Source organism: Ptychodera flava, chromosome 16, assembly GCF_041260155.1.
Source record: "Ptychodera flava strain L36383 chromosome 16, AS_Pfla_20210202, whole genome shotgun sequence".
Classification (NCBI taxonomy): Eukaryota; Metazoa; Hemichordata; class Enteropneusta; family Ptychoderidae; genus Ptychodera; species Ptychodera flava.
The window spans coordinates 39,456,215-39,472,228 of record NC_091943.1 but is presented as its reverse complement, the minus strand read 5'-3'; the positions used below and the strand labels follow the sequence as shown (position 1 = coordinate 39,472,228).

At 39.0% G+C, this 16,014-nt stretch overlaps 1 protein-coding gene across 2 annotated transcripts in view; it reads left to right on the top strand.

Moving 5' to 3' along the window:
* LOC139114825 (uncharacterized) overlaps positions 1-16,014 on the top strand; it is a 514,135-nt gene that overhangs the window by 456,881 nt on the left and 41,240 nt on the right. The window contains exons 2-3 of one of the 2 annotated variants that reach the window (XR_011547951.1): positions 8,198-8,218; positions 10,407-10,511. The gene's annotated coding sequence lies outside the window, so the exon portion shown is untranslated. Of the gene's footprint in view, positions 1-8,197; positions 8,219-8,248; positions 9,093-10,406; positions 10,512-16,014 lie in introns of those variants that run through there. The other variant, XR_011547952.1, reaches the window with a different exon arrangement.

The following is a 16,014-nucleotide window of genomic DNA, read 5'->3' as shown; positions in this document are numbered from 1 at the left end:
CCTGTTGTACAGGCTGGCAACTTTTGAAAGAAAATCTTCTATTAGAAGTGTTGCACGAGCAATGCGGAGATATTCTGACAATACAGTACCATAAAAAATGTAATATATATATATATATATATATATATATATATATATATATATATATATATATATATATATATATATATATATATATATATATACACCCTTTTTATGCATAACCAAATGTCCAGAACTGTTGTATATGTTGTAAGAAAAAATGTGTGAAATATCAGTGCATGTTGCTTTCAAATACTGAATTCTCATAGAGGAAACAGAAAAGAGTCAGGAACTTGTCATGCTTTTCATATGAACTGCAGATTTCATAATGATGAGTACACTTTGCAAAACAGACTTTCAATTTCAAGATATTTCTGACATATATCTCTGACATATTAAAGTAACGCGCCCGAAGGGCGCGCAATATATATTAAACATCCAAATATCGCTTATATAATGTCTGATATTTGAAAGTCATGCGGCAGAAGGGTACGCTAGAAAATATGCCTAATATTTTAAAGTAATGCTCCCGGAGGGCGCGCCAAAATGTTCTAAACATACAGATATCTCTGATATAAATATGTCTGATATATCTTAAAGTTACGCGACCGAAGTGCGCGCAGAAAATCATGAAAATTCAGCGGTTTCATTAAGAGCCGGCGAAATTGACCGGTTACTCTCACGATTTCGCTGGCTACTTTTTGGGAAATTTGAACTCTTTCATAGCTAAAATATTTTTTACCTCCTTAAATGGTAAGGACAAGTTTCACAAGCTGTGTAATCAAACCTTTCAATGGCCTTTATGTGAAACAAAATTTAGAAGACGAGCGACTACTACGATCGCCTTGTACTACGAGCACGGTCTTGCGTATACTGCCTCAATAAAAATCGGAATTGCAATTGACGATTCTATTGGCTACCTGAATTGCTGATTCCTATTTGGTGACCTTTATATACGCTAATGAAAACGTGCATACTACACCTGTCGGCCGTAGTTAGCTCAACTCAAAATGGTCGATGAACAAATGAAGACGGATCCGGAAGCGATCGCAAGGTCAAGCTTCGCTGTACGATCCTCGGTTTTGAAGTGGACCAAGAAACAAGAGAAGTTTAATTACGTGGATTTAAACTGTTTTCGGAGGCAATGACCTGATTTTTTTCTCACGAAAAACTTTCCGATTACAGTTGGAATTTTACTATGTAAGCCGATGTGCGTTGCACTGCGGTAGGCGTAATTGTGAAGGAGTTTAACCAGCTGGACGTATGATATGTTCTGCTCTTCGGTCTATCGACGCCAATGAGAACGTCGCCCGGAGTGGTTACAATACGATCAGACCTCTAAATTCACTTCAAAAGCGATCGTCAGGTTAAATCCAAATGTGCGCTTCTGAACGTACAAATTTCCATATCCTATATCAAGGTTCTTACTTTGCATACCCATATAGTCAAATAACCTTGAGGATCTTTGATTCTATTTGCGAAATATGGTAATGATTGTCATTTTTTATCATTATTTGCTATATAAATTATCCTCTTTACCTCTCCAGTGGTATCAAAATTCTTCATCTGCAGATTTCCATACCAAACATCAGGGTTCTTAATTTTAAGCATAACATTTTGAGTGTTTCATCCTGGATGGCATCAACAAGGGGGATTTCCCCCCTACCCCAGACAATTTTGGGGGCATTTCACCAGTTCATGTGTTCTACTTGTACCTCTAAGGTGTGACTGGCACCATTTCATGGAAGGGGGGAGTGGTCCCCTTGACAAATTAATTGGGGGTGCCAACATTTCAACAGAGGGGGAATCCCCTATCCCCCTGTCTAGATGTAACACTGTATAATATCATCTACATATCAAATTTATATCATTAATAATAGTGAATTATTATAGTTTACCTCCTAAAAGCATAGAGGCTCTAAAGACTTGTTTTCTTTGTTCAAATTATCGTCAACATTACCACATTTTATCATTTTTAATTATGAATTATCATATTTAGGCCTAATCTCCCAGGAAAATGGCTTTTATGATATGAACACAAATTGCCCTGGAACACTGCTGACAATTCTCCTGAAAATACTAGAAATTCAAGTGACTGTAAGCTGTAAAAAGTAAATTTTAGCTCATTTTTCAGGGTTTCCGGCCTTCGCCCGGCTCGGACCCTCCCCCGACGACGACCGCTGTTGTGGTCATGGCAGCTGCAAACCGCCTACTTTTCCATTCTAGCCCCCTACTTCAAAACTTAATGAAACCCCTGAAAATGGAACTACATGATGAAATTTGTAGCTGGTACAATGTATCTTAGGAAAGTATGAGCCCGTGTCGAAATTCAAAAACACGCTGACACTCCCTCCCCCCATATTTGGCATGTCGACAACATGGTGACCGCCTCCCCATCACCAAAGTCAAAAACAGGGTGACCCCATGAATCCATCGCCCTCGGCCGAAGAAACTGACCAGTCCCTAAAGTACAAGAAATAAATTTGGCAAGAGGAAGTTTATCTCTGTGAGTAAAGATATACATAAACGTTTCTCTGTCGAATCAAGAAAGCCAGGATGTATGCAAACTGTTGGATAAAATAAAGTGTCTCGATAAGTTCTGTGTTTTGGACATTCTGTAACAAAGTGAAATCCATCCTCAACTAAAGACTTACAATGTTTGCAGAATCTTTCATTTACAGGAACTTTTGGAATTGACCTTCTACCAAATTCTACTTGAAGGTTGTGATCCGAAATTCTAATTTTGTTAGCCACTTCCTCCTATCCACTTAAATCATTTTGGTAAATAATTCCGAATCGTAAGTAAGTAATTTATTGCGTTTCAAGGCCTTGGGCCCAAATGCAAGGAGAACACATAGCTCTCAATAAAGTTATCCATCACACAAATACAGACATGAAATAAATGATACAATATTTACAAAATACTCACAAAAATAAATTGAAGATTAAATTCTTCATACTAATAGTTGCAGATGGCTGCTGTTTTCACAGCCATGGCTTTGTAGATATATTTACAAATATTCATTAATACCTGGGGATCTTTAGAACTCATAAGCCTTTTGAATTTATCATAGTTTGGATCAAGAAGGTATATGGTGGTAAAAACTTAACTCTAATACTGTCGTAAAGTGAACAAATTAACAGAAAGCGATACTCGTCCTCAACGTCACCGGAGTTACAGATCTTACAAAATCTACGTTTCGGTTCTATTCCTTGATGACGACCAACTTCTACCTCTAGAGGGAGAGACGAGCATCGAAAACGAGCTAGTGCGTGTATAAATTTTACATTACAAGTCAAAGTTAAATACTTTTCAGGTTCAAGAAGACTTTTAAATGTGCAGTAAGTACGTAATTTAGGTTTGCCTGTTGCATTGACTGACCAATGTTGTTTACAAATATCAACCACCCTAGAGTGAAAACAACTGAGAAAAACGTTCTTATTCCCTACTTCCTGAGCAATCCAGGCATAACCAAATCCATATGAATAAAGAATATTTTTAACTGAAGTGATCCATGTGTGCCTTCCTAGGTTATCTAGAATTCTTAGCATATTGTAAGCATGTCTTGGGAGTCTATTTGTAGGCATTTCGATAAGCTTTAGCCAGTAACTTTACATTTGCGTAAAGTATGTGAAAATATCGGCAAACGTCCACATTCCCCTATAACTGCTTCATTAGGAGTATTATTTGGAACCGCCAGTAGTCGTCTGCACCATTTTCTTTGAATTTTTTCAATACTGTCATAGTATTGGAATCCCCAGATTTCTGCACCATAAGTCAAAATTGGTATAATCATCGAATCAAATAGTCTGAAGTGAACCTTAAAGAAAAACTGTCAAATTTTCTACTAGCTATTGAGAGAACATTCATTGCTTTGTTTGCTTGGCTAGCTAGGTCGAGACTGCTTTCGACCATACATTCGTAGATGATAATAACAACCCTAGATATTTGTAATAGGGAACTACATCGATTGCAGTATTACCAAAATACCATTTCTCTAGAGGCGACTTCCTACCGCCTTACGGAAGATAACAACTTTCGTTTTGTTTAAATTAACTTTCATCTGCCAGTGCTTACAGAACTCATGCAAAATGTTAATAAGGTGTTGTAAATTGGCAATCGAATCTGCAAAAATTACAACGTCATCTGCGTAAAAAAGTGCAAATAAGTCGTACATATCTTGTGTCAGTTGTATTCCTATCCGCCCGGCAGAAAACAACATTGAATTGAGTTCTTCTATAAAGAGTGAAAATAAGATCGGACTAAGGATACATCCTTGCTAACACCGTTAGGGCAGTGAAAATAATCTGAAGTGACATTATTTGATCTGACACACGCTTTGACTCCACTGTACATGGACTGTAATATACGGTACATTTTGTCATTTACACCGAGATATTTCAATTTATACAACAACAAAGAATGGTTAATTGTATCAAACGCCTTTGCAAAGTCAACAAACAAGCAATAAAGTTTCCCTCTTCTGACACTGAGATATTTCTGAATAATGGCATGGAGGACAAATAAATTGTCGACTGTGCTGTGATTTTTACGGAAGCCAGCCTGGCAATCTGAGAGAAGATTCGCGTCTTCTACCCAATTTGTAATTCTCTGATTTAAAACAGCAGTGAAAATTTTACCTAATGCATTCAAAAAAAGAGAGATTCCCCTATAATTGTTGACATCGCTTTTGCAACCTTTTTTGAAGAGTGGAATAATTATTGAGATAGACCACTCATATGGAAAAGTACCGGAGTCAAAAATGAAATTGAACAGTTCAGTTAAAAGAGGCAAAATTACATCAGTAGAAAACTTGTAAAACTCGTTGGGGATCCCGTCTGGTCCCGGGGCTTTACCGTCTTTTAGACTCTTCAGGCATTTCAAGACTTCTTCCTCTGTAAATCTAGAATTAAGAGATTCATTGAGGCCTGTATCGGAATTTACTGAATCATCAATATTGTTAAATTCCTCTTCAAGAGAGGTTGACAGAATATGTTCAGTTACTGTGTTATCTATGCTATTAAGTAAAGAACTGAAGTGATTGTACCATGTCTGAATATCAATACTCTCATCTCGGCCACGTCTTTGATTTAGCACTGATTTCAAAGCTGACCAAAAGTCGTTCGCTCCTTTGGAGCAAGCTTCATTTAATTGGCTCCTAATACGGGCCTGGTATTCTCTTTTACTGTCTCTACAAATCTGTCTAAATCTGGCTTTAGCTGTCATGTAATCATTTAAACAGCATTTGAACCAACATCTCTGAAAAGTTTTAGTTTCGCATACATGACACGCTTCGACTCATTACACGCCCTATCAAACCATTGTGGCTGACTGCCAGTATGTTTGAATGGTTTACTTTTGCAGAGACCTTCAGAGCCACGGACATTAGCGCTTCATTCAGCTTACCAATGGTGTCTTGAAAATTGGGCAAAGAATTTTTCGCTTTTTGCAATAATGACTGGACGCTTGCAGACATAATATTTGGCCGAAAAGAATTCTTACAATTTTCTGTCCAGCGAAAGCGGACAGATCCAGAAGTTGAAGTGGACGGATGTTTTTTATTCTGGTGCAAATGAGTGTTCTTGGCTGCCTCCAGTCTGCAAATGAGTGGAAAATGGTCAGATTCAACCCGTGGCAATACATTAAAATAAGTCACGTAACTAAACATTTCAGATGACGAAATTATATAATCAACCACGCTACAGCCATTGGATGTCACACAAGTGACATTCCCAGCTTTATCGTCGTGTAAGCGACCATTCAAAACGTGGATGTCAAAACACTTGCATAAATTTAACATATCTCTTCCTGCTTCATTAACATGCTCGTCTTTGGAATTTCTTTCCATCTGGAAAGTATCTGGTTCATAGTCTAAAATATTGATTGGTACATGTCTGATTGAGTCATGAACGACAAAATCTGAGAGTGACCCAGTTCTGGCGTTAAAATCACCACCCAACAAAACCAGTGATTCTGGATTGAAAGAACGAAAATCAGTTATAAACGCTTCAAGTGCATCGAATTTGTCTGTCTTATCGTCTGGTTAAAGTAACAGCAGCCATAAAGAACGTCTTTGTTGAAAGGGAAGAGCGTTTTATTGAGATGAAGAAAAATGCAATTTTCATTAGAACTCTTTATTTCCTTGACTTTGTTTGCAATATTGTGGTGAACGTAAACCGCACTTCCCCCACTCGGACGTCCTCTCTGGCTGCGTCTAAAAGCTGGAAATTTATAAGAAACATAACTATCTAAGAAATCGACAGAGTCTGTATCGCAACAGAAAGTTTCTACCAACCCAATTATGTCAAAATGTTTACAAAATGCAAGAAATTCAGAAACTGAGCGTTTAGCCTTTAAACCCCTGATATTCCAGAACAGAAATGAAATGTCAGTTTTCTTTAGGCCCTGGCCGTATCCCTATGGTGTGAGCGTGTGTGACTTCACGACTTGCCCCGTTGATTCATCGACTTTATAAATGGTCTTCTGGCCGTTAGCTGCGGTATGAATCAGTTTATCAAAACGGACGAGCGCTTTAGAACCAACATGTTCGTCTAGCAGGATTTTACGGTGGGTCAGCAATTTGGCGCGAATATTACGGACTCTCTTCGTGAAGTCTTCCCCAATACTGATACCAGAGTTGCGTAATTTACTTGCCTTCGAAAGAATAAGGACTTTGTCTTTGAACTTTGTCAGCATTGCTATGATCGGCTTTGCTCCACGTGTTAACGGAGCGTAGTTCAAACGGTGGCACCTTTCGAACTGAATATCTTCTGAAATTTCCAGCTCATTTTTCAGCACATCTTTGACTTTCTCCTCAGCTTCTTCCCAAGTTTCATGAGCGTTTCCTTGCTCCAAGCCGTAGAACAATAAATTGTTCCTTCGACTCTGGTTCTCAAGCTTGTCTTTGTCTCGTTGGATTTGTTCATTTTCTCGTTTCAGACCTGCAATTACTTCTTTAAATTCGTCGTAAGATTTCTGTTTTGATTCGAGTTCTGAAATTCTTACTCTGTTATGGTCAGTCGACTCTCGTAATTCGTTCATTTCGTCTTCTATATTGTCCATTCGAGACTGCAATCTGTCAAGTTTAGCGTTCATTTCCCTCGAATCATGGAGAAGTATATCGAGTCTTTCTACGATACCTGCGATATCATTTTTTGTAGCAGAATCTTCTCCCGAACCTGTGCTCTGATTACCGGAACGGAGATTAGGACCTGGATTTCTCTCCACATTTCCACCGATGACAAGTAGACTGAGAAGGCAAAGCTTTATAGTCAATGACAGCTTGCAATTGACCAGAGGTATCTGCAGGGCGGCCATCTTTGGGAGAGTTTGCTGACGTGTCGGGTCGCCGCCAGCAAATTTCCCGATTTTCACGCGATACTGTTCCGTGGCGATCCCCATTTCCCTGTGAGTACTTCAAACAGGTATTCTTGACGTTCAGGCAACTTCAAACACCACCAAAGAAACTTTTTGAGACATTTATCTGGACAAAGTTACGGAGCTGACTATTACACGTCTGCACTGTGCGACCGGTAAATAATTCCAAACCCAGTCCATCACATTTTTAACCTTTCATCTGGAAAAAACAAACGTCTGTAACGGAATAGTGACGGATTTTCAAACTCCCTACTTACAGATCTTTTCATTTCTTCTTACATGTATTTAGCCACAAACAGGTATTAGTTTGCCATCTGTTCGAGATTCTCAATGATAATTTAACGCCTTCTACATAGTGTTGTATTTCGCTTCGGTACAACAAAATCTGCAACACTGTTGTCGTTTGCATGTATTCTCGGCTAGTAGGCTACTTCTGCGTGTCTGGATTTGTTGTATAATCCCAGAAAGCATTTCTAAATTTCATTGGGAAGTAGTTCACTATTTCAATTATAAGCAAAATTTGGTGAGTAAAGCTTATAAGCTTTTAATTAGCTCAACGTTTTTAATCAACTTCAACCCTGACAGAACCCTATCTCTGTAATACCCCTTCAATATTAATCATTTGATTTGGTGTGCTTCATCTTTTGTTTACCTCCTTGCGATGAAATCGTCGCGAACTGACGAATATGACCTTATGTGACCTAAGTCTTGAGCATGCGCAGAGCAGTCAAGCACCAGTACTTGGTGCTTCCTACCTCTATGGCATGGTTCGATCTCGGTTCGATCCTCTCTGGCCAGTTTTAGACAAGTCAAAATGTGGTAAGCACATACTGTTTGTCTTCTTGGCATTTAAACATATCAAACAAGCTTTACATATGGTCCACATCGGCTTGTGATTATGAAAAGAGGACCCGTTTATATACCATAGAGGCTGTTCGGCGTACACCGCTGCTGTACCTACGTGTTAGTTTTGCTGTTACAACTGCGAGTGCGAGTACATTTCCTCGTTTTCGGACATTTTCTAACAACCGACGCATGCCTTAGCGCCTCTGAGGAGTGGCAAGCTTTTGTCAGAAGTGGGTATCGATGGTGATTTGAAAGAAGTGTACATGTTTGGATACGCACTATTTTGAAAAAAAATAGTATCGTATCCGTGAGTCGACAGTATATGGCTAGACTCAGCAAGATATCCTACCTCCATGATATATGTGATGCCATCGGGGTGACGCTTTGGACTTTGCTCTAAACATAAAACAAATCTCGGATACCCATGGAGGGCCCTTGGAGCAGAGCTATACACCTAGCCAGTGTTGTTTCTGGCAACGACATGTCAGCTGAGGACTTCCGTTGGTTTAGTGGGAGTTGGGAATCTGTGATTGTGCGTGCCTGGCACTTATAAGAAATTTTCAGAGGGGTTAAGATTAATAAGGAGTAAGACGAGAAAAATGAGAGAAATCGAGATTTTTCACTCTTAATAATCCTCAACCGAAACACTAAGCATTTGATTCTCGCGGCACGTGACATGATCGTTCTGCCATGAAGCTAGAAACGGACTAGCTCCATGGTTCTGCCCAAGGCACCTGTGTGACTTCCCAATGCAGCCCATTGGAAGAATCCTGTGGAGATCTGTACATGTGAAGCTCACCTACATGGTTGAACGAAATTAGTAACACAGTAAACGCAATGTTAGCAAGTATGTGGTATTTGTGGCATTACTACTACACACTCTAACCAGTATCAACATTGATGCAACTTCCTTTCTGTCATTTATCATTTCATCAGGTTTTGACAAAAGATTTATCGGAAAAAAGTTGACAAATTGCTTTGAATTTAATTAGAAGTTTCAATAGATACATATATTCACATTTTCATGTTCAAGTATCCAGATAGTGTAAAAATTAGTTACCTGTCACATGATAGTTATGTGAACAATGGTGATGTCAACACTATGGTAGCCAAAATGATCCCCTATATCAAGGCTTTCAGCAAATGTATAATTTACAGGGGATGTGAGCTTATTAACCACCTGAGAAATGTTAGATTAAAAAGGTCAATTTCTTGTCTTGGAACCTTAAGATTTGTAGAAATTGTGCAGAAATATTCAAATTTGTATTTTTAAGGCAGTTTTTATCATTTTTGGTCAAAAACTTATTTCACCAAAACGGCTTGTCTGACAGCTTTGATATTTGGTATACAGCTTCATAGGAATGATCAACACGTGATATATTCAAAATATGATGAAATCTACAATTTTGTATTTTTGGGTCAATTTTTGCGATTTTTGGTCAAACAATTTGTTTCTCAAAAAGTACTGGGATAGCTTTGATATTTGGTATACAGGTTCCTACAGATGAACTATACTTGATATATCAAAATTATGATGAAATCTGCAATTTTGTATTTTTGGGGCAAGTTTTACCGTTTTTGGTCGAAAAATTTGTGTCTCAAAAACTGCTCATCCGATAGCGTCGATATTTGGCACACAGGTTTGTAAAGGTTAGCTTATGTATGATGCATTGAAATAATGACGAAATCTGCGATTCTGTATTCTTTAGGTAATTTTCGCCATTTTTATAGGCATCGATGGCAGTTTTCTATTCTGGGTATTGATGAATGTCAGTGTCTATTGGGGCTCTGTAAGAATAAGTCATACTGAAACAGTTCTTCTACCATAAGAATACACTGTATTACAAAAGGACCTCTGCACTCACTATATCTGGTATTATGCTATGTATGTCCATTCTATAGTAGCTTCAGGGACTTAGGCCCTATGTTTTAAATAAAAACTTTTAAAATGCTGTCACTGACAAGACTACAAACAGTTTGATCATGACGTAGTCTATGAATGCATGAATATAATCCACTATTTGTATGAATCATTACAGGCCAGCATTTGTAGCTTAATGTTCTGTTGAAAATGATTAGGAGGGACAAGTATATTTGTTATACATTGACAGAATTTATCAATGAGAAGACAAGGTGTCACTGATGGTATCTTGTTTTTCAGGCAATGAAATAGAGCATTCAACAACCTAGTCAGCTGTTCCAGTTATCCAGTTCAATAATTACCAAGTCAGCTGTTTAAAGTCATTAGCAAGCATGGCAAGCAAAGGTTGGTATATCGTGTATTTCAATGATTCCTTTGAAGTGTACTCAACTTCTGCAGTTTTTCAGTCATCCCAGCATACAATCCTTCAGACAGCTTTGGTAAACCCTGTCATTTTTTTGTAAAGTGACATGATTTATAATTCTAGGATTATTCATTTATTATTTTCTATGATTTAAAATGCAGTAACAGTTACATGCAACTTTTCAGGGATAGTTTCTTTAATTGCCTTCAATCTAGGGTAATTGGTCAACATTACAGCTATGAGCACCATCCCCATGGCAAGTAAATTGTGATTTGGTCCTTGTGTTTTTGTGGACATATCATTTTTGATGACAGGATGTGGGGACTTTAAAAAGTGGGTCATTCAAAAAAATCAAACCAAGCTATGGGGGACCCTCACAAACGGAGAAGACATATGTCATCTCTACAAAATGTATAAGTTAGTTATGAAATATGAATTGGTGTTTGATCAGACTTTTGCTTCTATTCTGCAATACTCAAATCACTGAACCAGGTCCGAGAGGGTAAAGCTTCCTTTCCAGTCTGCAGAACATGTCCAGTGGCATATAAATCACACTTTTCACAGCTCTTTTAGTCCTTATGACTTAATTATACTAAGTAATGTACGTAAAGAGATGGTTGCTGACTTCCTCTGCCAGTCCTCTCTCCATGTCTGTAAAAACTCTGTTTTATTCACTCTGAGGATCCAATTTGCCATATCTCCACTGCTATGCTGGTGATTGATAACTTGGCCATCAAATCAACCTCGTTTCATGCCCTATGGCATGAAACAATTGAGCTTGGACCATGGAGAAATAATATATGTTGACCAATGATATGTTGACCAGAGAATCTGATCAGGTCACTTTCATCCCTGTCATGAATTAACTGCCAGTACATACTGGTATGCATATCAGTAAATGGATTCAAATTTAGCACATCTTAGAGGGATAGATGTTCATAAGCATATTAATATTATATACCAGGCTCAGCCCTTGGAGTCGCGCCTTGGGTGATTTATGATAAAATATAATTAATTGTTACTTCATATACGTTTATATGACAACTATGCCCACTTTCCCTCTGATGAAAACAGTTAACGTACGTACACTGACGTACACGACGTCAAACCCTGAAGCAGTGCAGGAATAGATTTTCTGTAATGTGTAAAAATGTTGGACAAAAATTGGCAATTTTTACCATGATAACAGCCTATTGTGTTAAACAAGGTACGTATGCCATCGTTACCATTGCAATGGTAACTGCACTGCCCACCTTCCACTTGCAAGCTGAAAACTAGAGCGTTCCGTCTAAAAACTGGCAATTTTTGAATCTAGTTATTGACACAGGGGGCGCTTTTCTAAAATTCAATCCCAGCATTCTTTACGGCAGTCAGCAGGGCTGTGGTTGGCGGCAGGCGGCAGCAATGCACGGGCCCGGTCGGAGTTCGTGGTCTTAGATGACAGGTGCTCCTGTACAGCCCCAGCACGGAATGCTGCAGAATGGTGGTGTGTGGGTGGTAGGTATTCCGTTATGGAACATGTTCCGAAATGCTGGTCTATAGTTGCAAACAAAATAAAGTGCTGTTTGGACAATTAGTGCGTGGTGAACTGCCCAGATGGCAGAAAGAACTGAATTGCGAATTGGCAAACGGCTAATTTATAATTTATAATCCTGGGGAATAGAAATGTCCTTTTGGCACAGTAATGCTTGAGATGCGTAACAAAGTTGGCTTTCTGGTGTCTGAAAAATGTGCGGTAACAATCACTGATAGATGGTCAGGAAGGTGAGCACTGTGGAAGTTGAAACCCAAGTCGTGAAAGCGAAGAGCTGAGCAGAACAGTGCTGGAAATTTTGACCTATTTGAACCCTTTTGGATGTTTGATGATGCACAGAGAGGGCATCTGGATGGTCATGAGTGTTGGCCAGAAGTTTGAAGTCGCAAACACACAGGTTGTAGGCAGAGTTAAAGGAGCATCGGGGCACATGAGTGAAGGAAACCATAGGAGGCTAAAAGGAACGCAGACTCCAGCAGGTCTACATGGTCCATGCATGGTCAAGCAGAGCAGCAAGCATGGTTGAACCAGAATTACAAATATCTAATTGGTAGCCTTGGACATGACGATGGTCCTTGCAGATGTTGAATTTCTTGTGAGGTGTACTGGAGGCAAAGATGGCAGAAGAAGCTGCTCGGTGGAAACATGACATTTGTGTCCGTTGAAAACTGAAGCCAAGCCTGCATTTTTTGTTGAATATGAGTGAATTGTCCAGATGCCCAGTGAAGTTTGGTTAAAAGTGACGACGCGATTGGTGGTAACTCACTGGGTGAGTTTACTAGCACATACCGTAGGTGTCAAAGTTAAAACATGAAGCAAGCCAGAATCTGAGATGACATGAAACGGTTGACCAAATCCAGGCAAGGGTGGTGTTACTGGCATTCCCAGTGGGTCACATTCTTAGGTTTCAGAAACGTAGACTGAGAGTATGTAGGACGCGCAAAAGAGTCCATTTGAACTAAGGACACATTAAATGAGTCTGTGTGACACCTTTGCTGTTTACTGTCACATTGTCTATATCAGCGAGATGATGAAAGTCTCATGCTAAGCTACATGGTGTGGACGTGAAAGGAGCTGCAGTGGGTTGTAGGGCTTAATTGTTAAACGGTGCATATGTAGTTCTAGCTGAAAGGAACTGTTGCTTGTTGTGTGTAGACATGAAAGCTCAGCTGCAATGGGTTGTAGGGCTTCATGAAATGGCGCATCTGTAAATGAAACAACAGAAACAAAAAAACAGATTTTTAGCTACTATACGGTAGACTATAGTCTATTAGAAGCTTTTGGTATTGGTGTCTGTCCTGCGTCAGTCTGTATGTATGTATGTCCCTTTGTGAGGCGTACGTTTTACGTATTTGTTGTGTAGATGAAAAATATGATTTTGAGAAACCATTTTTTTAAATTTTTTGATATTATTGAAAATATGCAAATTAGGGCCAAAAAAAGGCGTTTTAGGTAAAAAATCATCTTCTTCATAACTACTGATCAGACAGCTTTTTTATTTGGTATACAGGTCCCTATGTATAACCCAACTTAGATTTGTTCAAATTGTGATGAAATATATATGCAAATCTGTATTTTTAAGGAATTTTTTTGTCAAAACCGCTCGTCTGACAGCTTTGATATTTTAGTACACAGGTTCCTACAGATGAACTAAATGTGATATATTGAATATATGACGAAATCTGCAATTTTGTGTTTTTGATGCAATTTGTGCCATTTTTGGTCAAAAAATGTGTTTTTCAAATACTACTTGTCTGATGCCTTTGATATTTGATATACAGGTTCCTGGGGGTTATCTTTGTGTGATATATTGAAATTTGATAAAATCTTCAATTTTTGTATTTTTCGGTCAATTTTTGCCATTTTTGGTCAAAATATTTGTTTCTCAATATTTACTCATCTGATAGCTTTGATATTTGGTATACAGGTTCCTAGGCTTTACTCAATGTAATATATTGAAATAATGATGAAATCATCAATTTTGTATTTTTGCAGCTAATTTTGCCATTTTTAGTCAGGCCATCCTGAAATGAGCTATCAAAGATATCCACCTTCTCATCAATACATGTTTCACAAAAAGTTATTCTCTACATAACACAGCAGAGCTCTGTCAACTGTTGGGTTGCTTGTTTCTTTCAAAACCGCTGGGCAGACAGCTTTAATATTTGGTATACAGCAGGTCCCTAGGATGATTTTTATAGTAAGATCAGCTCATAGAGTCAGGAAATACCGGTACTTATAATAATTTTGTATCCATGTCTATAGTAGCTTCAGGGACTTTGGCCCTATGTTTTAATGTATGTGCTCTGTTGAAGAGCAAATGCACTGGGTCACGTCTAAGGTGTGTGAAAAAAAATGCCTGGGAGATCACTGTTTGCAAGGTTGCCATATCAACAGACTGAAAGAAACACTGACAGTAAAATTAATGCATACATTCGCCCGGCAAAGCCAAGTAACATGAGCAGCAAACTAAAGCACTACAGAAGGGTAACCAGTACACAGATGCTGGCAGTTTCGATCTCCCATTTAAAGATATTACCAATCCAACAATGTGGACCATTGACATGTGAGCATGAGGAAAATGACGGTCTCCATTGACAAGTCAACCCTGATAGACAAAAAACATGTCATCAAGGTGTGAAACGGCAGACTGATAGGAGACAGAGAACAAATGTCTGTTCTCTATCTCTTGCTGTTGATCATCTCTATACTCCAATGAAACAGCAACACCTGGGAGTTTGGCAGCAAGGGAGATTCATCGGGTGGTATCCAGTGGCTGCAATTGGTCCACCATTTGCTGGCATTTAAGCTAATGTCCCACAGAGTGGTGAAGAAAGTTAATGACGTATGCCAGTGTTAAATCCTTCAGAGAGGCCTGTGATCAGGTATTCGACAAATTTTGTCAGGATGATTTGACAGTTTGGCAGCCAGAGCGTCAATATTGATTGGTGTTGATGGGGTACCATGCAGTCAAAGTCTGTTAGTTTGGTCTTTAGGTTGGCATTTTCCTAATGTACTGATGAGTGTTTGGATGAGTGGCACGTTAAACACTGTGGGAAAGGCTGCAGTTGCTTCTTTGAAGCAATACTTGGAATTAAAGCTGTCACAGATTTCTTTAGCCTGGTAGGTGACCGGAGAATATTGAGGTGCACAAGAGTACATCGCGACACAACCAATTGATCCACTTTGATACCAAGAGTGCAGCTGCCTTGACAGAAAAATTGTGATGGTATCCGTAATGAAAGCGTTTTGACATGTTGACAATGTCCGTGATGTACCAGGGGTATGTGTCAAGTTCTGCTTGATGACGATTAGGGAATGATTCGCACATGACATTATCCCGCTGTCCTGGAAGGGTTTTTAGTGACTGACCTTCGTTCCTGATGATAATATGCCATTCGCCATGGTGATTGCAATTGTAGCCAGGTGAAGGTAAGCAGGCGAGATTAACGTCCTTTCTGAAAGAAATATCCCCATGAATTTCAGGAGAAAACAGTTTGACATTGGGCAGTGGTTCTGAAGGAATACTGCGGCCATGAAGGAGGTTGTTAGCAGTAAAGTTCAAGGCAGACGGAATCGGAACAGTGTTTAACCCTGGATGTGTCGCTTGATGGAAGGATTGTACGTTGACTGGATGCCGCCATTTTGGCTCTGCTGATGGGGGCTGTTGTTGTTGCTGGAAGTAGAGGCTTGTCCAAGTGTTCATTGCCTCTCAACTTCTTTGTTCATTTTGGAGGATGCATTGTGAACGTTGCTATGTGGTGAGATAGAATAGGATTATGCATGGAGGACTGGATAATGGAACAAAGGCGAGCAGCAGAGAGTATTGCAATAGCATCGCAGAAAGTCTGAATGGCCTAGAATGAATGATCATGGACATGGGGCCTAAAACAAGGCTGCTGAAATCCTAATCCAGACAGTTTTATTTGAATACAAATATATACCGGTAT